Here is a 25212-nt window from a genome sequence, read left to right as displayed (position 1 = left end):
AGGCTGTCTTCTTCTAATGGATCTATTACAATCTTTGCAAGCTGGGTAACGTTTGCTGTGGTCTGGAACAACATGGCACACAAACAACTATGAGAAATGCAGCCAATATTACATACAGATAATGTGTCATGAGACATGCAAATATAAATTAAATACACCGAGGACATACAGTAAGTAAAGGAAATTAAATGAGCTCAAATATACCTAAAAACGAGGCATAATGATGCAATATGTACATACAGTTAGCCTAAATAGCATGTTAGCATCGATTAACTTGCAGTCATGGATTGACCAAATATGCTTGATAAGCACTTCAACAAATCAATAACATTAATAAAGCTCACCTTTGTGCATTCATGCACAGCATAAAACGTTTGGTGGACAAAATGAGACAAAGACAGCGTGGCATAAAACACGTCTTTCTGTGGCAGCGTTGGAGAAAGTTGTACATGTAAATAAACTATGATGACTTCAAGGATCGCTGAAACTAGTAGGACAAAACGGTGCTTGCCAAATACTCTTGTCAGTGAAGCATGTTTAATATAAACAGTGGGATTTCTAACAATTAGGAAGGTTTGTGTCATGTTTGTTCTCCTACAGAAAATATATTAAAACAAAAAATATTTAGTTTTTCCATTTTCACACATCTCTGAAAGAGGTCCAGAGAGCCACGAGGGCGGCGCTAAAGAGGCTCTAGAGCCGCGGGCTGCTGACCCCCGGTTTAACTTAATGAATTATTCTGACCACTAGGTGTCGCCAAAAACAAATTACCACTCCGCTTCAATTTAAAGACAGCTTAAATATTGGTATCGTATTGGAAGGAAAAACGTGGTATCGGACACCACTAATTTGAACCCAAATGCAACTTTATTGTCAGAATGTCATACAGGAACATTTGAAAACATGTTTTAATTGAATGCTCATTTATTTGTTCAAAACTTGGTAACAGTTTTAGCTAAAGCTCTGTTTATTTGGAAGTGAAATTTGCCAGCGAGCTCAACAGTGGGAGTCTACTCACGTAGACAAATGCATTGACCCAATCACTGACCGTATAACAACTTGTGCCACCTTTCAGGTAACCAACCACATGGTCAAAATAAATTGAATGATTGATTTGCGTGTATACATGATTAATGGGATAACCTTTTGTGATTAATCACATGGGTCAACTCTTTATTTTTGACAGCGCTAATAAAATACTAAACATGAAAACTGTTTTTTTCTCTCAAAAGAATAGAATTATAAATATTAAATTATCAATGCATCATGTATAACAACATTAAAAGCAGTCCTCCGCAGTGCAAAAGCAGCAAAATATACTGAAACGCAAACGCATATTGCAAAATAAACCTAAACTAGAAGTCAGAGGCGTTAGTTGGGAGCAAGCAATAATTGGGGAGAAGCTGGTATTTACCGAATTTGGAAAAACATAATGAATAACAATGAAAAAAAATAATTATTTGGAGTGCATGAGAAAGTGTAAAGGAGATGTGTACAGCTCCACTAATGGACATTGGAGTGTTACTTTCAAAGGCAAAATTAAAGTATTGCTAGAAACATCATTATATATGGGACTTTATTGTATTATATGTATAGTACATGTTCCAAAAAGAAAAAAAGCATAAAACACAGTATATTTAAATATACTAAATGTACAAAAGGGAATAAATATTCAAAATAAGATAATTAAATGAAATCTAGTTTGGTTACGCCATCATGAGCGCAACACAAGGTTGTAAAAGTTTCAACTACAATTCTAAATAAGATGTCAAAAGCAAACTGAACTCAAATACACACAGCTTAAAGATTGATCAATACCTATTTAAATTTAGTAATACATAAATATGATGATTTATCAAAATATAAAAGAAATAAACCTGAACAGAACGCTCATGATGGTTACATCAAAAAGTAATGCTATGAATCGCGTTTTTCCAAGTTTTTGGGGCATTTTTATGCTATTTCCAAGCATCTCCTTTTTATTATCGTTGATTTTAAATGGTCAAACAAATGCATATTATACATGCATGCCCTAGTAAACAAACAAAAAAGTCATATTTATTTTTATTGTTACATTTTGAAGTACATTTGTGCAGGTGGGTGCGAATGTACCCACTACCAGAGCTGTACACAGAATGTAGAACACATTTATTAACGAGTATACTGCACAACACAGCAGGGACAGAACCAATGTTGTAATAGAATCCGTTTATCATTCATTCATTCGTTTTTCTAAATGAATCCCTCAGCCAGTATTATTTGCACCTAAGTCGAACATGTGTGATTTACACAGTAACAGCTGAGTAGTGTAGCTAACATTTTATAGCGCATGCAGAACTAGAGAGAACCACTGGCTGATGACCACTCATGACATTCCAAATGTAGATATACTGCCAAATTGTAGAGTTAAAGGATGAACAAAATTTTAAAACAATACAACAACTTCGCTTAATGTATTTTTTTGCCCCAGAAAATGAATTTGGCAGTTATTTGCCATGATATCAATTAATTTTTGAGTAATCGGTAGATGGAATGCCCCCCTTTTACATAAACATAAACTCAGGAAATATGTCCCTGGACACATGAGGACTTTGAACATGACCGATGTATGATCCTGTAACTACTTGGTATCGGATTGATACCCAAATTTGTTACTGCATACGTCAGCAGACTAATTAGGAGCCTTTGTTTGCTAAGACAAGTTGTCTTGTATGTTCACTATTTTATTTAAGGACTTAACTGCAATAAGAAACATATGTTTAATGTACCTTAAGATTTTTTGTTAAAATCAAGCCAATAATGCCATTTTTTGTGGTCCCCTTCCCTTTATATAGAAAAGTACCTAAATAATTTTAGTACCGGTACCAAAATATTGGTATCGTTACAACACTACTCTGGACACATGAGGACTTTGAATATGACCAATGTATGATCCTGTAACGACTTGGTATCGGATTGATACCCAAATTTGTGGTATCATCCAAAACTAATGTAAAGTATCAAACAACAGAAGAATAAGTGATTATTACATTTTAACAGAAGTGTAGATACAACATGTTGAAAGAGAAAGTAAGCAGATATTAACAGTAAATGAACAAGTGGATTAATAATTCATTTTTTACTACTTGTCCTTAATAATGTTGACAAAGTAACAGAATGATAAATGACACAATATGTTACTGCATATGTCAGCAGACTAAATTAGGAGCCTTTGTTTGCTTACTTACTACTAAAAGACAAGTTGTCTTGTATGTTCACTATTTTATTTAAGTACAAACTTGCAATAAGAAACATGTTTAATGTACCCTAAGATATTTTGTAAAAAATAAAGCCAATAATGACTTTTTTTTGTGGTCCCCTTTATTTAGAAAAGTACCAAAAAAGACCAAAATATTAGTATTGGGACAACACTAATGCACACTCCAACGTCCTCCCCTTTTTTACTACAGACGTGCTTCAGTACAGACTTGATTGATATATCGACGTATAGTCATGGTTAGAGATGCCGATAAATGTTTTAAAATGTAATATCGGAAATTATCGGTATCGGTTTTCTTATTTTTATTTACATTTTTTATTTTTTTATTAAATCAACATAAAAAACACAAGATACACTTACAATTAGTACACCAACCCAAACAACCTCCCTCCCCCATTTACACTCATTCACACAAAAGGGTTGTTTCTTTCTGTTATTAATATTCTGGTTCCTACATTATATATCAATATATATCAATACAGTCTGCAAGGGATACAGTCCGTAAGCACACATGATTGTGCGTGCTGCTGGTCCACTAATAGTACTAACCTTTAACAGTTAATTTTACTCATTTTCATTAATTACTAGTTTCTATGTAACTGTTTTTATATTGTTTTACTTTCTTTTTATTCAAGAAAATGTTTTTAATTTATTTATCTTATTTTATTTTTATTTTTTTAAAAGGACCTTATCTTCACCATACCTGGTTGTCCAAATTATGCATAATAATGTGTTAATTCCACGACTGTATATATCGGTATCGGTTTATATCGGTATGGGTTGATATCGGTATCGGTAATTAAGAGTTGGACAATATCGGAATATCAGATATCGGCAAAAAAGCCATTATCGGACATCCCTAGTCATGGTTATATTTGTTTTACGGCATGCATAACAAGTTACATCACATGTATACACTTGCACAATTCAACATGTCTGAAAAGGAGTAAAAAGATCTAATATAATCCTACCTTCTCCATGTCATAGTTTGTTCACTGATGGTAACGTACCTCTCCAGCTTGCCCGGGGGAAAATTTGTGCCCTACGCCCATAGGGCTCTCAGGTACTCTGTAACGTGACATCATCCTCATGTGCTTATTAAATGCCTTGCAAGAGGTTCCCCTTATTTTACCCTAACAAGTGCACATTGTGTTCATCTTTATCATTATTTATGAGGAAAAACAAATTCAACAAAAACAACAAAGGGTATATTACCTTAGACTTTTACGCCATCAAGTGTCCACCTGTTGCTGATCTCCGGTTCTTTTTTTTTTCTTCTTCATATAAGTCGGCTCTGCTCCGCTCAGCGTTGTTTGTGAGGCGTAGGCGAGATGTGCTGCGCCCAGTCTGCCGTCTCCTGACTCCAGCTGTTGGAGTGAAGTGCGTCAGAGCTGCGCGACCTTTTTGGTTGCGCACTAACAGACTCCTGCAACTGAGATGTTGGAGCATTGCGCACACGTTCCCGTGATAAGTGATAGTGGTAATACATTTGTGTGTAGGTCATGGAGCTTATTAAAGACTCTCCATCAACTCTGGGAACAGCCTTTAAGCTTGAGTCAACTTATAATGATTAACTATGTGTTTGTGACGCCTTCAATTTGTGGCCAGTTGAGGACATTGAGGAGGAAAAGGCATCATTTGCTCTGCAAATTGCGCCATTGTCCAACAATAATGATTTGGTAACTTTTTCTTTCAGCCACAAATAATAGAAAGAGCTCTCAGAATGATGCTGCCCAGTTGTACGCCTTTGCAAACTCCCACTAATATAATAGTAATAAGTAAGTAAGGACTTTGTGGAGGGGGACGTGGCCTGCGGGCCTGCCGTGGAACGGGGTGTGTCAGGACCGGGCCTCGAAGACAGCGACTGGTGCGTAGATGGCCCAGGTGGGCCTTGTTATCTAACCACCTGTCGCCTTTATTAGCAGCAGCCGTGAGGAAACGAGTAGTTGGAGACACTGTGCTGAAAAGCAAAAGACTTTGCACCATTGAAGGAAAATAAAACAGTGTTATATCCTGAATTCCTGGCAGTCTGTGGTGGTCTGAAGAACCCACTAGAGGGCAACCTCTACAACATTTTATTTATAAAGCGCTTTTCACAGATAAAATCACAAGGCGCTGTACAAAACATAGGTCAAGTAAAACAACAATTCAATTTAAAACAACAGGGGCAACATCATAAAAAGGATACAAAGTGGATTAAAAATGATAGTTAAAAGGTGCATTAACTAAAAGCTTTACTAAAAAGAGAAGTTTTCAAATGTTTCTTAAAAGTTTCAACACAGTCAAGATCACGGAGGGACTGGTGCAAATTGTTCCAGAGTCTGGGAGCTACAACCTGGAATGCCAGGTCTCCACGGGTTTTAAAACGAGTTTTGGGGATCTTTAGAAGACCCTGGCCTGAAGACCGCAGGCTGAAGCATAGCAAGTCAGTGATGTACTGAGGGGCCCCACCATGCAACGCACAGAATGTCCGGACTAAAATCTTATGCTCAATGCGGAATTTAACTGGAAGCCAATGAAGACTGGATAAAACGGGGGTGATGTGGGCTGTTCTGGGTGCATCGGTCAAAAGTCTGGCACCTGCATTTTGTACAGTCTGAAGTCTCTTTAGCGTTGACTTGTTGAGTGTTGCTATTGTTAAATCAATACCTCCCTATGTGGCCCTAAACAAGATTTGGTTCGTGGCCCTATTTGGGTCGTTGATATTACTTTGATATTACAGAACAGTCTGTGCTCTTGTGTCATCCTTTTGTGTTCCTGGTGTTTCCATCTTGTTTTCATGTGGTTTTTTTTACCTTTTGGTTCGGGGCCCTTTGGGACTGTGCGACAAGGGGTAGCACTTTCGTGACTTCAGCGGGGCTTTTTTGTTAACTTCTGGATCTGCCTCCCGGGAGCCTTCTGGCCATGGAGACCAGCTGCTGGGTCTCTGCCACACCAAAGTCCGTTTGGAGAGACTGGAGGAGACTGCGGAGCTGGCGCTGAGCGCCGGGACGGACAAGCTTTACAGTGTCTTGGCTGAATGAGCAGGTATCGGACACCTCGGTCTCCTTAGACCAGGGGTGTCCAAAGTGCGGCCCGCAGCTAATTGTTTACCGGCCCGCCACACATTCTGCAAAAATTGCAAAATTGATAATATTGCAAAAATTTAAAAAAAACATTTAAAAAAAGTGGAATGAGGTGAAATGTAACAAGAAAAAGTTGCAATGTTGACACAAAGCTGCCATGCAGGCTGTTTTTTTTCTTTTGTCTTTGTTTATTTTTCTTTTTTTTGCCATTGCTAAAAAAAAAAAAAAGACTAAAAATCTATGTTATATTGAATTATTACTTAAAAATATCACTTTAAAATGTTTTATGTGGAAAAAATATTGCATATATTGTGTGGTTGCCATATAAAAACATCAAAGTTTTATTTGACAAAAGAGCATAAAACAAACAAAATAATAGTTCAAACGTAAAATCGACAGATATATCTGAAGTTCATCTCGTAATTTAAGTGTTGAAAGTAAAAAAAAAACTAATAAAAATGTATCACTTTATGAGTGGGGGACCTTTTGGATCCCAAATATATTTAGTAGGATTGTATTTAACTTTTCACTGTGATTACTCAAAAATATTAAAGACTTAAAATCAATGGTGTCCTGCATTATTGATCTTTTAAGGCTCTAATTACTAAATACTGCATATTTCAGTTTTACTATAAAAAACAAAGTTGTCTTTGACAGAAAACCTTTTTTTTTTTTTTACTTTATATCAACCTCAAGTTGGTATAGAGATTTACTGTAAGCGTTAAATAAAAAAATAAAATAATAATTTGACTTATTTTTAACAGTTTAATGACTGAGACCCTTTATAGTCCCCGGGAGCCCTAAAGGTTAAAAAAAAAAAAAAAATCCATATATTTTGTTAAGGTTTGAAAATGAAAAATATCAAAATGGCCCCCGCATGCTTAAATTTTTACGTGTACGGCCCTCAGTGGAAAAAGTTTGGACACCCCTGCCTTAGACGCATCCTCGCTCATCCATGCAGACTGGACACTGACCGAGAGTTAGTGGGCGGCCGAGGGTGTAGTCGGGTCTCTTGGTTGCTTTGTTGGGTCTGCTCCTGTCTCTGGCCATGTTCCCCCCCACCCCAGCAGACGATGGCGTGGAACACCGCAGATGCCACCACAGTGTATATGTTTTTTGTTGTTTTTACTTTTGTAGCTGTATGTACAAATGACTGGTTGCATGAGCTCTGCTCTTTTAATGTCTTTAATGTCCTTTGTGTTCTTTGATTTTTGATGTTTCCCTCTTACACTTTTTTTCCTTGGCCTCAGTATGGACCCCCCTCTCCAGGGGCCCAGGCTTAGACTGAATGTTTTTTTTCTCACCCCCCAAACTTTTACCTGTTTCTCACCTTTTTTGTAAGGGCTGCCGGAAATTGGCAGACCTGTCAACGATCCTGTTCTGTCTCCCTGTAATGTTTGTCTGATCTTGAACGGGATTGTGCTGAAAATCTTAATTTCCTTTTGGGGATTAATAAAGTATTTCTGATTCTGATTCTGATATTACCCCCATTCTATCCAGTCTTCATTGGCTTCCAGTCAAATTCCGCATAGAGTTTAACATGTTAGTTCTAACTTTCCGTGCCTTGCATGGTGGGCCTCTCAGTACATCGCTGATTTGTTGTGTGCCGACACTTGAGGCCAGGGTCTCTTAAGCATTCCAAAACCCCATTTTAAAACCCTTGGAAACCTGGCATTTCAGGCTGTAGCCCCCAGACTCTGGAATAACTTGCACCAGTCCCTCCGTGAGCTTGACTGTGTTGAAACTTAAAAAAAAACATTTGAAGACTTCTGTTTTTAGTAAAGCTTTTAGTTAATAAACTTAACAATCTTTTTTATGATGTTGCCCCTGTTGTTTTGATTTGATTGTTGTTTTAATTCACCTATGTTTTGTACAGCGCTTTGTGGTTTTATTGGTGAAAAGCGCTTTATAAATACAATTTACTTACTCACTTACTCATTCAAACACTTGAGTTATTAGACAACCCCCCCTTACCCCCACCTAACGTCAGCGCCCCATATGCACTAAAAAACTAATTGACTCAATCTGGTTGAGATTAGCTTCTTAAAACACATGTGCAACTTGAAATGTCTCCAGGATTTAGTATGGCAAAAACTTTGATACAATTTTTTGTGATTATCTGATTAATTTAGGATTGTCATTAGTGGATAATAATTTTAATAAAAAACATCATTATTATGTTTATAATTATTAGTGCATCTATTGGGGGTTAAGCATCCCCTGTCTTTAAAACTTTTGACACCTCTGTTTTTTTAACTTCAATCAAGATCTCTTGAACGCACCACAATTAAGCGCTATGCAAAAGTGAAACTTAAAATTAACTTCGTCCGATGCTGCCACAAATACATTTATTATATTTGTACCTTTCTTCTATCACCTCATTCTGTTACCAAATATTATTGCGTGGGTGCATGCAGAAAGGGGATTTTTGATGACGTTATGACGTCTGTGTTGTGGTCCATGCTGGGTTTGCCCTACCAGGGGGAATGAACCATTTTGCATTTTGCAAGAGGGTGTAGGCAGTAATGGGCAAGCTACTTGGAAAACGTAGTAAGCTACAAGTTACTCTCGATTGAATATAGCTAAGCTACAGGGGAAGCTATCCCCAGAGAATTGTAGCAAGCAACACTACAAGCTACACGGCAAAAGTAGCCTGCTACATCAAAGCTACATTTAACAGCATTTATATCTATGGGCCCACATGTATAACATCAATGTTAATGTAACTGAGAGTGTACAAACGGACCCAAGAAGGGTCCACTGCTATTAACTATCGGTCATTTAGCTGGGGACACCCTACAACCACCTCTAGGGGTCCCCGCACCCCACCGTATGTATTTATTTTAGTTTGCCTTTTCTTTGGCCCACCCCTATAATGTTATTCATTTTCTCTACCTATGGTAAAAAAACAGAATCTATCTATATCTTGACAAAAAAAACAATGTGTGTTGTTTGGGAACAGTTGGTAATGGTTGTGTGCGGTAAAACTTTCCATGAACTCAACTCACCTTAATGTGTGCTCCTAAATTTGTGTTGGACGTCTTAAATGAAGAGTTATGATTTTGGTTTACAGAGTAAGCAACTAAAAACTAAGGTTTGGGGCATTGTTTTCTCTATACGCATACATTTGTCTAAATATGACCAAGGACACGCATTATTGTGGGTTTCCTGGACTTCGTCTTCATCACTAAATGAAAACTCTAATCTGCGGGAGAGAATTCCTCTCCTGTTATCAAGTATGTTTTTTTTGAGTCCTCAGCTTGAAGCGTCCCTCCTTCTCCGGCTCCCTCGTCGTCATGTGACTGTTAGGATTTTGCTTCTTAGTTTTAATGACCTGCCTTATCGTGCCTCTGATTGGCCAGTGCGTAATGTTTTGCCCTAATCTTAGCTGATCGTGACTCCTCATACAAACACCAACCAAGCATCATGGATTTTCTACGTATAGACAGATGTTCTCATTCATCCAGGTCATTGTATTTTCTCCATATTTGTTTTTGGGCTTGGATTCGCAGTAGCTTTGATGTAAGCTACCGAGCTACATGGGTCTAAAAGTAGCTAAGGTACAGGAAAAGATACTCGTTAAAAATGTAGCTAAGCTATACCGCCAAGCTACTGGAAAATGTAGTTAAGCTACGTAGTTTAGCTAGCTGGTTACTGCCCATCACTAGGTGTAGGTAATTTTACATTCCTAATTTGTTTCAAACAACTTTTTTATTGAACTTTGACAGCAAATTAAATTGTATCTTAAATTTTATGATGTAGTATTTTATAACTGACTGATCTAAATGAAATAAGAAAAAATAAAATCTTAACAAAAGCCCAGGCCCACAGCCGTGTACAGAGAGAGTATCATTTGGAGATTGCTTGGCCTTACTCCGATTGGTCAAAAGCCCCTCACATGACTACATGGGGCCATGTTGGGGACCAAATCTCTCTATACACCGCTGTGGCTAGGACATGATCATGTGGCCTCCCAAGTGGTTGGGGCCCTAAACAACCGCATTGAGTGTTTAGAAATGGGTCCGGTCCTTTACCTGACTGAGCAGTAGCTCAGGGGTCTCCAACAGATACAAGTAGCCCACCACAGGGTTAAAAACCATTTGCTTAACCCAGGGGTCGGCAACCCAAAACGTTAAAAGAGCCATATTGGATCAAAAATACAAAAAACAAATCTGTCTGGAGCCGCAAAAAATAAAGTCTTATATAAGTGTTATAATGAACGCAACGCATGATGTAATTGTCTATATTAGCCTACTATCAAAATGACTTTAAAGTCTTATATAAGTGTTATAATGAAGACAACGCATGACGTAAGTGTCTATATCAGTTATATAAGCCTACTATCAAAATGACTATGTGTCGCAGGCTGAAGCAAATCTTCGTTGACAGAAATGTTGAAATTTAATATTTATTCTAAACATTTTTACAACATAGGAAAACATTAGTAACACTTTTCAGAGGGTGAGATAACTCCTGGAAATTACTGGCTTTTAATGGCCAAAAGGTATAGATGTGTGTGTCCAAGGTAAAGGAAACGGCAGGCCGTCTTCTTCTAATGGATTTATCACAATCTTTGGCAAGCGAGGTAATGTTTGCTGTGGTCTGGAACAATATGGCACACAAACAACTATCTGAAATGCAGCCAATATTACATACAGATAATGTGTCATGAGACATGCAAAACTAAGTTATATACAAAGAGGATAAAGTAAAGGATATTAAATGAGCTCAAATATACCTACACCTGAGGGATAATGATGCACTATGTACATACAGCTAGCCTAAATAGCATGTTAGCATTGATGAGCTTGCAGTCATGCCCGGGCCAAATATGCCTGATTAGCACTCAAACAAGTCAATAACATCCACAAAACTCACCTTTGTGCATTCACGCACAGTATAAAACATTTGGTGGACAAAATGAGACAAAGAAGGAGTGGGAGATTTTACATGTAAACAAACTGTTGCGTCACAGTCCACACTATGGTGAGTTCAAGAACCGCCAAAATGACTAGGACAAAACGATGTTCACCAAATACTCTCATCAGTGAAGCATACACACAAACATATTAAACAGTGGGCTTTCTAACAATTGGGAAGGTTTGTGTCATGTTTGTCCTCAAACAAAAAACATATTAAAACAAAAAAATGATTTTCCCCCTTCTTTTTCATTTTCAATCCTTTTTTTAAAAAAATGATCCAGGGAGCCACCAGGGTGGCACTAAAGAGCCGCATGCGGCTCGAGAGCTTTGGGTTGTTGACTCCCGGCTTTACTATTTTACAATTCAGACATTATGCCTTCATTCAATGACAACAAAATTAAGGAGACCTGTTTCGTAAATAAAGACCAATCGATGTGTTGCCAGTCAAATAAATAAAACCCAAGTAGCCCACCTCTCCTGCAGGTCTAATAGTGATGAAAGTTGGAGACCCCTATTGTAAATGATCATGTGCAGATGTATCTAATGAAGTGTTCACCTCTTTTTTTCCTTCACAATAATGAAGACATTGCATGTTGTTCCTTAGGCGAGCAATGAACTATATTTAATTATGAGCTAGGAAATTACACCCACTTACAAGGTTTAGAGGGGAAGGAGCGAGCCGGCGTTATAGCATAATTCAGGATTTACACGTCTCCATATTTTCCATTTTGTTTGTCCCAATTAGAAAATGGTCAGAGTCAAACACAGGTATAAGGAACAGACTATCAATAATTACTCAGATATTGTGAAGGCCAGGTTTGGATTAGTAAAGCCAGGTTTGGATTAGTAAATAAACTCTACTTCTTCCTACTATTGTTGTCCTGATAACAATATTTTGGTACCGGTACCGGTACCAAAATTATTTCGATACTCTTCGGTACCTTTCGATACTTTTCTAAATAAAGGGGACCACAAAAAATTGCATTATTGGTTTTATTTTAATAAAAATTCTTACGGTACATTAAACATATGTTTCTTATTGCAAGTTTGTCCTTAAATAAAATAGTCAACATACAAGACAACTTGTCTTTTAGTAGTAAGTAAGCAAACAAAGGCTCCTAATTTAGTCTGCTGACATATGCAGTAACATATTGTGTCATTTTCCATTCTATTATTTTGTCAACATTATTAAGGACAAGTAGTAGAAAATGAATTATTAATCTACTTGTTCATTTACTGTTAATATCTGCTTACTTTCTCTTTTAATATGTTCTATCTACACTTCTGTTAAAATGCAATAATCACTTATTCTTCTGTTGTTTGGATGCTTTACATTAGTTTTGGATGATACCACACATTTGGGTATCAATCTGATACCAAGTCGTTACATGATCATACATTGGTCATATTCAAAGTCCTCATGTGTCCAGGGACATATTTCCTGAGTTTATAAACGTAATATACATTTTTAAAAACGAAAGAAGATGTTGTGATGCCAAAAGATATCTACGTAATCTTAGTAGTATCGACTAGATACGCTCATGTACTTGGTATCGTTACAGTGGATGGTAGGTGTAGCTCCACCAATGGCGTTTGTTTACATTTTGACGCCAGTGAGCTACGGTGTGTAGTGAAGCATGTTTAGCTTTTCCTCGTCCTGCAGGGATGATACTTGTAAGAAACTTACTTTATTTATTGCCATGGAGGCGAGGATTAGTGATTTAGAAGTAGCTAAAACACTGCCGACTGGGACTGGACTTTAGCTGCTAGCCATGTCTTAAAGCACCTCTTCCTGAGGGTGTTTCAGTGTTATAACTTCACCTTTATCGTTACGTTAGTTTTTAAGTCAAAAGGCGTCCGTTCTCCCTTTTCTGTCTACACACCGTGTCTGCTGGTAAGTACTCTGCGATTGTGCGCTGCCGAACATGCTCCTCTGCTTGTAAACCAGCAATGATACGACATGACGACGACGGGGGTCTGGACCGGTACTTTTCAGAGGCAGTATAGTACCGAATATGATTCATTAGTATCGCGGTACTATACTAATACCGGTATACCATACAACCCTACAGTACAGTACCACTTCTCCAACATGTTGAATTGTGTAAATGTAAACATGTGGTGTTTCTTAATGTAACTTGTTAAAATCAATCAATCAATCAATCAATCAATGTTTATTTATATAGCCCTAAATCACAAGTGTCTCAAAGGGCTGTACAAGCCACAACGACATCCTCGGTACAGAGCCCACATACGGGCAAGGAAAACTCACCCCAGTGGGACGTCAATGTGAATGACTATGAGAAACCTTGGAGAGGACCGCATATGTGGGTAACCCCCAAACATTACCATAACCCAGTGTTTTTCAACCACTGTGCTGTGCCGTGGGATACATTCTGGTGTGCCGTGGGAGATTATGTAATTTCATCTAATTGGGTTAAAAATATTTTTTGCAAACCAGTAATTATAATCCGCAAATAATGTGCCGTTGTTGAGTGTCGGTGCTGTCTAGAGATCGGCAGAGTAACCGTTTAATACTCATCCATATCAGTAGGTGGCAGCAGGTAGCTATTTGCTTTGTCATGATCACAATATGCTAGAGGCAGTGTGCAGGTCAAAAGAGTTTCTTAGCGAGTGCCGCTAAGAAAAGACATTGAAGCTTAGGGAAGGCTATGCAGAACGAAACTAAAACTGAACTGGCTACAAAGTAAAGAAAAACAGAATGCTGGACGACAGCAAAGACTTACAGCGTGTGGAGCAGAGACGGCGTCCACAAAGTACATCCGTACATGACATGACAATCAACAATGTCCACACAAAAAAGGATAGCGTCCACACAACTGAAATTGTCTTGATTGCTAAAACAAAGCAGGTGCGAGGAATAGCGCTCAGGGAAGAAATGAAACTGCTACATGAAAATACCAACAAAACAGGAAAAGCCACCAAAATAGGAGCGCAAGACAAGAACTAAAACACGACACACAGGAAAACCCCCAAAAACTCAAAATAAGTATACCTACTTTGAGACAAGAGCTATAGTGATGCATGCTTGTTTATGGTTTGAATTCATATCCAACAATTGCCAGAACAACTTTTTACTGTCAATATCGGCTGCTGAGTTTAATTTTTTCATGTTTTCTGCCTGGTGGTGTGCCTCCACATTTTTTTAATGAAAAAAATGTGCCTTGGCTCAAAACAGGTTGAAAAACACTGACATAACCTATACATAAGCTCTCAAAATGGGTGTCTGAGGTAAACATTAGCATTGAATGGTACGTTCTTTGAAGTCATCATTTTCTGCACCTGCAGTGATTTCGTCCTTCGACGCGCTAGAGAAATGTCCTCCACCTCAGAGATGAATTGCTCTCACCAATGTACTCGTCGTTTTTTATATCCAGGGTGGAAGACATTAACATGACAATCTCACAGAACAACCATGAACCCTGGTGTGGGGTTGAGTGAATCGTATTTTACATTATGTACACTATCAAACAAGTATGGGACTTAAACTCTACAATTTAGTATTCTCTGAAAACATAAAATAACCACTGAAAACATCACTTCTACTGCTGTCTTTCATTACGACTTTTTTCCTTCAAGGAGCAATTTGGAGAAAAGTGTGTTTTGAAAAATACGCCATATAAAAAATGAAGGTTTGAAGTGAGCACTTGAACTTAACTGAAAATGTTATTTGTTTTCCCCCCCTTACCATTTGACGGACAAATGAAAAAAGGCTGACCTGAAACCGTGGGGGGAGCATAGATATTGTTCATAGGTAAGGTAAAAAAAAATGTTGTGTAACCAGCGGTGACCTTTTGGCTCATGGGACTCCGGAGACAGCGGAGAGATATCGACAGGCCTAGCGGTGTGCGGCTTTGGCGGTCGCAGAGGCAAACACTCGGACATGAGAGGAGTTCGGGGAATATTTGAAGAATGACTTTCGGGTGACTTCGAAGCAACTCTGGACCTCTATCCGTAGTCTGTGGATCGATGGAATGAATACATCGAAGACCTCATCCATCCACTTTCTATGAGAAAGCAGTGCATGGGGACTCTACTATTTCTGGCGACATAGTTAAGAAGCTCCTCGGTGGGAGGGCCCCGACGGTGGATTTGATCCGCCCAAAGTTCCTTAAGGCTCTGGATGCTGTGGGGTTGTCTTGAATGACAAGACTCTACAGCATTGTGTGGACACTGGGGGCGGTGCCTCTAGATTGGCAGACCGGGGTGGTGGTTCCTCTCTTTAAGAAGGAGAACCGGAGGGTGTGATCCAACTATCGTGGGATCACACTCCTCAGCCTTCCCGGTAAGGTCTATACAGGTGTACTGGAGAGGAGGCGGCGCTGGACAGTGGAACCTTGGATTCAGGAGGAGCAGTGGGGTTTTTGTTCTGGTCGTGGTACTGTGGACCAGCTCTATACTCTCGCCATGGTACTTAACGGTGTATGGGAGTTTGCACAACAAGTCTACGTGTGTTTTGTAGATTGGAGAAAGCATTCGACCGTGTTCCTTGGGAAGTCCTGTGGGGAGTGCTCAGGAAGTATGGGGTATTAGACCACCTTATTTTGGTGGTCCGCTCTTTGTATGATCGGTGTCAGAGCTTGGTCCGCATTGCCGGCAGTAAGTTTGACCCTTTTTCAGTGAGGATTGGACTTTGTCAGGGCTGCCCTTTGTCACCGATTCTGGTCATAACTTTTATGGACATCATTTCTAGGAGCAGTCAGGGCATTAGATGGTATCCGGTTTGGAGACTGCAGGATTAAGTGCCTGCTTTTTGCAGATGACGTGGTCCTGATGGCTTCATCTGGCCAGGATCTTTAGCTCTCACTGGTTTAGAAAATCAGCACCTCCAAGTCCAAGTCCATGATTCTCGCCTGGAAAAGGGTGGAAGGCCATCACCAGGTTGGGGACGATACCCTGCCCTAAGTGGAGGAGTTCAAGTACCTTGAGGTCTTGTTCACGAGTAAGGGAAGAATAGATTATGAGCTTGACAGACGGATCGATGCGGCATCTGCAGTGATGTGGACCAAATATCAGTCTATCGTGGTGAAGAAGGAACTGAGCTGGAAAACAAAGCTCTCAATTTATCGGTCGATCTACGTTCCTATACTCACCTATGGTCATTTTCTTCCATCGGGTGGCGGGGCTCTCCCTTGGAGATAGGGTGAGAAGCTCGGAGTAAAGCTGCTGCTCCTCCACAACGAGAGGACCCAGATAAGGTGGTTCGGGCATCTAGTTAGGATGCACCCCGGATGTCTCCTTGGGGAGGTGTTTCGGGAACGTCCATCTGGTAGGAGGCCACGAGGAAGACCCAGGACACGTTTGTTTCTCCATATATGTTAGTTTGGCTAGTTGCTTCTTCACATTAAGGACTAGACCACTTCCATTGTGACTTAAATGTCAAAAAGGACAAAATATATTTGCCTAACAAAAAGTGGGGGAAAAATCTTATTTGTGAAACTTTAATTTATCCGTATGTTGTTCATCAGGCTACTGTCTGGTTTACAGTGTACGTGATGATGTACCGTATTTTTCGGAGTATAAGTCGCACTGGAGTATAAGTCGCACATGCCGAAAATGCATAAGAAAGAAGGAAAAAAACATATAAGTCGCACTGGAGTATAAGTTTTTTGGGGAAATTTATTTGATAAAACCCAACACCAAGAATAGACATTTGAAAGGCAATTTAAAATAAATAAAGAATAGTGAACAACAGGCTGAATAAGTGTACGTTATATGAGGCATAAATAACCAACTGAGAACGTGCCTGGTATGTTAACGTAACATATTATGGTAAGAGTCATTCAAATAACTATAACATATAGAACATGCTATACGTTTACCAAACAATCTGTCACTCCTAATCGCTAAATCCCATGAAATCTTATACGTCTAGTCTCTTACGTGAATGAGCTAAATAATATTATTTGATATTTTACAGTAATGTGTTAATAATTTCACACATAAGTCGCTCCTGAGTATAAGTCGCACCCCCGGCCAAACTATGAAAAAAACTGTGACTTATAGTCCGAAAAATACGGTACTGAAGAAAAGACCTGACAAAATATAAGATAACAAAACTAGATTTTAGGAAAACAATATTAAAAACTAGCAAAATTATCTGTCCATGCAGCTAGTTAAGTTTATTTGATAAGACATGCTAAATTAAGATTTCTATATCTAGACTAGACCTGGCCAAAGTAAGGCCCGGGAGCCAAATGCGGCCCGTTAAGCTTTTCAATCTGACCCGCCAGACATTCCCAAATAATTTTTTGGGGTCTTTAAGATGGAAACTGTAGCTGCCATTATGATGTGCAGTGGTGTTTTCAAATGACCGTAAGTCTTGAACTATACAAAGTATTTCAATGGTTGGAATATGCACTTTTGCATGATATACTAGTTACTATGGTAATCTAATTAGTTACTATGGTAATCTACGTCACAGCAGCTCAGACGAGGCACCAAGCAGTGTGGGTGGGGAGCGTTTCCACAGAGTGCTTCCAGAGTGGCCAGCCTGAAATGCGGGTGTCAGGGACAGACGCGGAAGGAGATTTTTACAACAAAGTTCTAAAGCTTATTGATGTATCAGATTGTAGGTGGTTTTTTTTTTATCATTCGCGTTCATATTTAGCTGTGTTTGTTGCATTTTTGTTGCGTTTCGCTTGATTGTAAAATATGTTGAACGAGAGGTGGTGTGACGTTCATATGTTGTCAATATTTAGTGTTTTATCGTTCATAGTTAATATTGTAAATCACACATTCTTTATTTTCATGTACATTCTGGGTGTCTCATTCAGTAAAAAATTGTAAAATTCCATTCCGTTTTTCAAGGTGGACTGTCATAATGTTTTTAACATTCAATCAGACATTATTGGGAGGTTTTGTATTAGTGTTCCTAAAAATCCGATATACTGGCCCCCGGACTCATTTTTTTCTCTAAATTTGGCCCCCCGAGTCAAAATAATTGCCTAGGCCTGATCTAGACTTTTAGGATAGAAATAAGTATTTTATTCTAAAACAAGCATTATTCAACTTGCAATTCTTAAATTAGGCAAATATTAAATTTAAAGGATGAGGGGAAAATCTAAATATCTTATTTGAATAGTGATTTTCTCAATTTGATTATATAGACAAAATCTAATTATTCATGCAAAAAATAAGATTATGTTAAGTAACGTCAATGACTACAAATAAGTAAATAGCTCTTAAAACTAGGGACATTTCGAGAAATACATTTTTAAATCTTTGCATGTGGCAAATAATATGCAGTGTACCATATGTGAACTGCTTATATATCAATTAGCATAAAGCATACTAACATCTGGGGCGACATAGCTCGGTTGGTAGAGTGGCAGTGTCAACAACTTGAGGGTTCCAGGTTCGAATTCCTGCTTCCGCCATCCTAGTCACTGCCGTTGTGTCCTTGGGCAAGACACTTTACCCACCTGCTCCCAGTGCCACCCACACTGGTTTAAATGTAACTTAGATATTGGGTTTCACTATGGAAAGCGCTTTGAGTCACTAGAGAAAAGCGCTATATAAATATAATTCACTTCACATCTGGATTTGAATATTTGTTTTTGAACAGATTTTATGGTTCTGTATACTGAACAATTCCATAAACAATTTTGTGAGTTCAAACCCCGGCCGAGTCATACCAAAGACTATAAAAATGGGACCCATTACCTCCCTGCTTGGCACTCAGCATCAAGGGTTGGAATTGGGGGTTAAATCACCAAAATGATTCCCGAGCGCGGCCACCGCTGCTGCTCACTGCTCCCCTCACCTCCCAGGGGGAGGGAAAAGGGGATGGGCCAAATGCAGAGGACACATTTCACCACACCGAGTGTGTGTGTGACTATCAGTGGTACTTTAACTTAATTGCCTAGGCCTGATATTGCAACCCATCTCCGGGTTGCGGAGGAGACCCTGCCCCAAGTGGAGGTGTTCAAGTACCTCGGAGTCTTGTTCACGAGTGAGGGAAGAGTGGATCGTGAGATCAACAGGCGGATCGGTGCGGCGTCTTCAGTAATGCGGACGCTGTATCGATCCGTTGTGGTGAAGAAGGAGCTGAGCCGGAAGGCAAAGCTCTCAATTTACCGGTCGATCTACGTTCCCATCCTCACCTATGGTCATGAGCTTTGGGTTATGACCGAAAGGACAAGATCACGGGTACAAGCGGCCAAAATGAGTTTCCTCCGCCGGGTGGCGGGGCTCTCCTTAAGAGATAGGGTGAGAAGCTCTGCCATCCGGGGGGAGCTCAAAGTAAAGCCGCTGCTCCTCCACATCGAGAGGAGCCAGATGAGGTGGTTCGGGCATCTGGTCAGGATGCCACCCGGACGCCTCCCTAGGGAGGTGTTTAGGGCACGTCCGACTGGTAGGAGACGAAGGGGAAGACCCAAGACACGTTGGGAAGACTATGTCTCCCGGCTGGCCTGGGAACGCCTCGGGATCCCCTGGGAAGATCTGGACGAAGTGGCTGCTTAGGCTGCTGCCCCCGCGACCCAACCTCGGATAAGCGGAAAAAGATGGATGGATGGATGGATTTAATTGTGGAATGCATCAGCCTGGTGGAATACATTGTGGTCGTCTACCGCTTCCAAAATGCATCCGCGTTTTCTTTCAATATGAGGCTGAAACCTGCTTTCCTGTCTTCCCTGCCGCTTCCATTACGTACTTGAGGACCACAGCATGCAGGCCCACATCCTCTCCGGTCGACATCACGCCTTCCGAGTGTTCTTGCACATCTGCCTTGAGATGTCCTAATGTCAGGCAACGTGACGCTTCCACCATTGCATTCTTTTGTTGAACGCCATAATAGGCGAGGCGGGAGCCCAGTGGGGTTTTGGATGGAGGAGTGGAAAATCAGTCATAATGTGACCATGACGTCCTGATCGTAAAAGCCCTGCACAATTCACAGGTAACAAACGTACTCTTCCCCTCTTCATACTCGTCCTGTCCCTCATGTCATTTTCTCCCCATCACAAAGCACAAGGAGCCCTAGATTGCCCTTCAATTGTAAAACTGAAGGTCAATTCAAGAGCATCTTTCACTAGCAATGGCCATATGTATCCAGAATTAAACCTCATAGTGTTTTTGTGCTACATAATTGCTCATACAGTATAGGCCAGATGGTAATGTTGGCAAGTCTATAAACAATAACTAAACATAAAAGGGTGTGAGGTTCGATTGTAGCTGAGATAGGCTCCAGCGCCCCCCGCAACCCCGAAGGGAATAAGCGGTAGAAAATGGATGGATGGATGGGTTTGAAAAATATTAATAATATTTATTGCCAGCAGATGTCAGCACTTTCTCACGCCTCGCAGTCCTGTAACAGTTTAGCACAAGGGTGTCAAACTCGTTTTCATTGAGGAGGACATTAATTAAAGAAACATACACGTATAAGGATTAGCCGCATGACATTGTCACACGATTACCTATCCATTTGATTAGTAAATGTATATTTATGTATATTGTATTGTATATTTACACTGTATATACATTGATACATATATACATACATATATATACACTGTAGGAAAAAAATGGCACAATTTTACCATCAAATTTACAGTAAAATGGTCACACTATTTTACTGTAAAATTCTGGTGATTGAGCTGCCAGTTTTTTGTTTTTTTGCACATTATATTTATATAGCGCTTTTCTCTCGTGACTCAAAGCGCTTTACATTGTGAAACCCAATATCTAAGTAACATTTTTAAACCAGTGTGGGTACTGGGAGCAGGTGGGTAAAGTGTCTTGCCCAAGGACACGACGGCAGTGACTAGGATGGCAGAAGCGGGAATCGAACCTGGAACCCACAAGTTGCTGGCACAGCCACTCTACCAACCGAGCTATACCGCCCTAAAAATCATGAGGCTAAGTTAAAGTTAAAGTACGACTGATAGTCAAACACGATTACCTATCCATTTGATAAGTAAATGTATATTTATATATATTGCATATTGTATTGTATATTTACATTGTGTATACATACATACATACATACATATATACACTGTAAGAAAAAAAAAATCTGTATTTTGGCAGAATTTTACCATAAAATTTACAGTAAAATGGTCAGACTATTTTACTGTAAAATTCTGGTGATTGAGCTGCCGTTTTTTTGTTTGTTTTTTTTGCATAAAAAATATGGTTGCTGTTTTCACAGTGTATTACTGTAAATGTAAAAATGGTACCGCAGTTTTTTTCTTACGGTAGGATTCTGAAGACCGAGCTGATTTAGAAAAATAAAATATTGTCATGTTTACAGTGTACAATTTGATGGGTAACTTGCTTTGAAATCACAAGGCTAAGTAGATATTTATGTATGTTTTTACCCCCAAAATGTTTCGAAAGTATGATAATATAATATCTGTTGCATTATTAGATCTTTTTTTATGTCAAAATAGAAAAAGGCCTTGAGTTTGACACCTGTGGTTTAGCAAAAAAAAAACTGTGTTTTTGAAAGCCTTAATCCCCAAAAATAAATTAAGATATAATAATAAAAGTCATAAAGTCTTTAAAAATCTTTTTTTTTTAAAATTGGGTATTTTGAAAATAATATATGACGCGTTCAGGCACAACAAAAAAGATACGGTACCTCCATTTTCCTTGTTTTGAGTAAGTCAATGCTTTTTGTGGAGCTTTTTAAGGAACCGTCCTGCTAATGTTTGTTGCAAATAAATGTTTCTAACAACCAAAATAATAGCTGAAATTTTAAAAATGCACATTTGTTACAAAAATTTAATTTTGATCTTTTTGTACACATTTTTTAGCAAAAACATAACTGTAAACAGCATTTCTTTGCAAAAGCAGACTAATTCTATAGGGTGCCAGTTTGGCCCTAAAAGTTAGTGAAAACAGATTTTTTTTTCCCAGAAGAATGCTTATTCAATCACTGTGATGAATGAATTCCATCCAAACAAACTGTCCCGATGGGGCCGCATAGTTTTGCGGTAGTCGTCTCCCCAAGATCCAGAAGGACGTCCGGAAACAGCGTGCAGTTAAGAAAAATGATTTATTCCAATAATCAAACCAAAATACGAACATACAAAATGTGCTGATGGCACGGGAAGCTACGGCAAACGCTTAGTAAAAAAGATTAGCTAACAAAAAGAGCAAGAAGCAAATAAATCCCAAAGTAACTGTCGCGTGTTGCGAATAAGGCTGGCAGGCAGGAATGAATAGCTCTCTGATTAGTGACTGGGAGCAGGTGAGCTTCCCGACCACGAATCAGAGGCAGGTGACAAAAATCAGTACACATGGCAACAAAGAAAACAAACAAGGGTGCTGAAACAGAACTAAACAACTAAGGTAATATCAAACTAAACATGACCCGGGCAACGGATCATAATACAAACAGTGGCGGGCCGTGCGTTTCCCACCTAGGCCTTCAGTGATGTCTGACTTCAAAGATTACCTGTCAAAATACCATCATTGATGTCACCACATGACCATTGCTGGAGAAATACTATACAGAAACACATTTACGCCCTGGAGGAAAGTTCTGTGGTTCTAGAATTAAGGTTTTAGAATGGCCTTCCCAAAGTCCTGACTTAAACGTGTGGACAATGCTGAAGAAACAAGTCCATTTCAGAAAACCAACAAATTAAGCTGAACTGCACCAATTTTGTCAAGAGGAGTGGTCAAAAAAATCAACCAGAAGCTTGTGGATGGCTACCAAAAGCGCCTTATTGCAGTGAAACTTGCCAAGGGACATGTAACCAAATATTAACATTGCTGTATGTATACTTTTGACCCAGCAGATTTGGTCACATTTTCAGTAGACCCATAATAAATTCATAAAAGAACCAAACTTCATGAATGTTTTTTGTGACCAACAAGTATGTGCTCCAATCACTCTATCACAAAAAAAAAAGAGTTGTAGAAATGATTGGAAACTCAAGACAGCCATGACATTATGTTCTTTACAAGTGTATGTAAACTTTTGACCACGACTGTACATTCAATGACCGCTATAACACTAACTATCCAGAGTGCTATCATTAGGTAAACATACCCAGATCTAATGCACATGTTAAGTATACGTACGCAGTTACGTCATTACGTCCTATAGGGCTGGATCTCACACTGAAAATACATTGCGCCCATCTGTTTAAATTTGGGCAGCCACTTGTTGCTAGGCAGAATTCATGGATCTCTATCATTTGTGTTTCAAAGCCCAAATAAAAGGAACTAATGTATTAGTAGTTTTTCCCCAATTAGCACGTGCTCTAACGCCTAATAATAAAATAATTTGTTGTAGCACATCAAATACTTAACATGCAATGTTTGTTGGGCTCTTTTGACCCCAACCTCCAGCATATTGTCTCTTAGGATGTGTTCAAGGTCAGTGGGAATAATGATGTGTGCAGGAGAATATATGTTTTTTTAGGGAGCAAGGCCAGGCCAGGCATATTTCCAGCCAGTTTGCATTTTAATGCCTTTCAAAAAAACAAGTTTCTATCTGAAGGGGCCATTTATTGGTATGCAGGGCACACAGTCCACATCTCCAGTGCACTTAGCATGGCCTTTTGGCGCTGAGTGCACCGTTTTGGCTGAGAGCACCTGAGTTCATTAAGATTCAGCACTAGGAACAGACAGCAGTCAAAAGTATTTTTTTTTTTTTTGCTGGGTGCAGGACAAAGCAGATATAGGATTCTGCAGGAGACCTGTGTTGTAATCCCCTCGTCGACAACAATGTCAGACACGAGACATAAGTCAGGATTGAAGCGGTAGTAGTTGTGTCAGGGGAGGAAGTGTCAGATTCATTTTCATCGGGGGCCACATCAGTTACGGACCCCGTCAGAAGGCAGCTTCGTGGTATCACTCATCCATCCAATCCCCGCGACCGCAACTTGGCCCGATCTACGCAATTTCCCCCCTCACATTTTGGCCAATAATCAATATTTTCTGCAATCAAATTTGTCCCAGCAGCACTCAAACGCAATTGTCTTTAACCAATCAAATAGGGTAAATTTTCCACAACTTTTTGAAAATGCTGCAGCAAAATCAGGCATTTTATGCCACGACGATCACAAAAGAAGCCTGTAAAGTCCTGGAAAGACTGACTATTATCAGGCATGATAGCTGGTCGTGTGACCCCGAGATGCAGAGACAGCAGACAAAGTGCAGAAAAGTTATTTTAATTAAGGGTAGGCAGGCAAAAATCCAGAAGCACACCATTTACATTAGTCACAATTGCCAACTAACTAGTGTTGCGAGGGAGGCAGCACTGACAGACCAACTCTCCTGATTAGTGATCAGAGGCAGGTGGGTCCACTGATCACTAATCAAGAGCAGGTGTTGGGAACAGCGCTCAGAAACAGCGGTGAAGTCACTGTGAGACATAACCAAAACAGGAAGTGGCACAAAAATAAGAGTGCTAGACAGAAAGAACACTAAACCAAGGAAACACAAAAACCCTAGAACTGTCATGCAGATCGAGGCAGGATGTAACGATTACCGGTATAATGATAAATCGCAGTAAAATTCCCCTATGATTAGTATTACTGTTTCTCTTTTTAATTATCGTAAAACTATGGTTGATTATCACACGTTGAAAAACTTAGTGATTCTGATCATTTTTTTAGAGAAGCACCTAGTGTGCTAAATGCCAGCTAGCTTAAAAGCTCAAATGAATACAAGACACATTGATGTCTATAAGTACTGACGTGAATTAATTAACTCATGTTATGTTTTGCATATGGTGAATGTTTATATTCATCTTGGAGAAAGCAAACCACCAGGTTTAATTAAACAGTGGTATTTCAGTTCGAGCACATAAGATGAGGCCCCTTAGTTTGATATTCGCAGATGGATTGGATCACTTCTCGTAGGAAATGCAAAAGTGATAGCCCTATCCTTGAGAAGAGACTACCTGTCCAGCTCAACGCCAACATTTAAGTTATGACTTAAAGCAGTTGTATTCCAGACACTTACACCCAAACATCTCCTTTCATGG

The 25212-nt window shown here is 39.3% G+C and overlaps 1 protein-coding gene across 7 annotated transcripts in view; it reads right to left on the bottom strand.

Moving 5' to 3' along the window:
* The window catches only part of ptgfr (prostaglandin F receptor (FP)), a 110828-nt gene that overhangs the window by 5632 nt on the left and 79984 nt on the right, over positions 1-25212 (bottom strand). For 2 of the 7 annotated variants that reach the window (XM_062039420.1, XM_062039421.1), the window contains one exon: positions 4475-4626. The exons of 2 other annotated variants lie outside the window; for them this stretch is intronic. The gene's annotated coding sequence lies outside the window, so the exon portion shown is untranslated. Of the gene's footprint in view, positions 1-3213; positions 4328-4474; positions 4627-6054; positions 7420-25212 lie in introns of those variants that run through there. 3 more of the 7 variants (XM_062039423.1, XM_062039422.1, XR_009824816.1) reach the window with 3 other exon arrangements.

Source organism: Entelurus aequoreus, linkage group LG27 (genome assembly GCF_033978785.1).
Source record: "Entelurus aequoreus isolate RoL-2023_Sb linkage group LG27, RoL_Eaeq_v1.1, whole genome shotgun sequence".
Classification (NCBI taxonomy): domain Eukaryota; kingdom Metazoa; phylum Chordata; class Actinopteri; order Syngnathiformes; family Syngnathidae; genus Entelurus; species Entelurus aequoreus.
The sequence above is the reverse complement of the archived record's forward strand: the minus strand, read 5'-3'. Positions and strand labels throughout refer to the sequence as shown.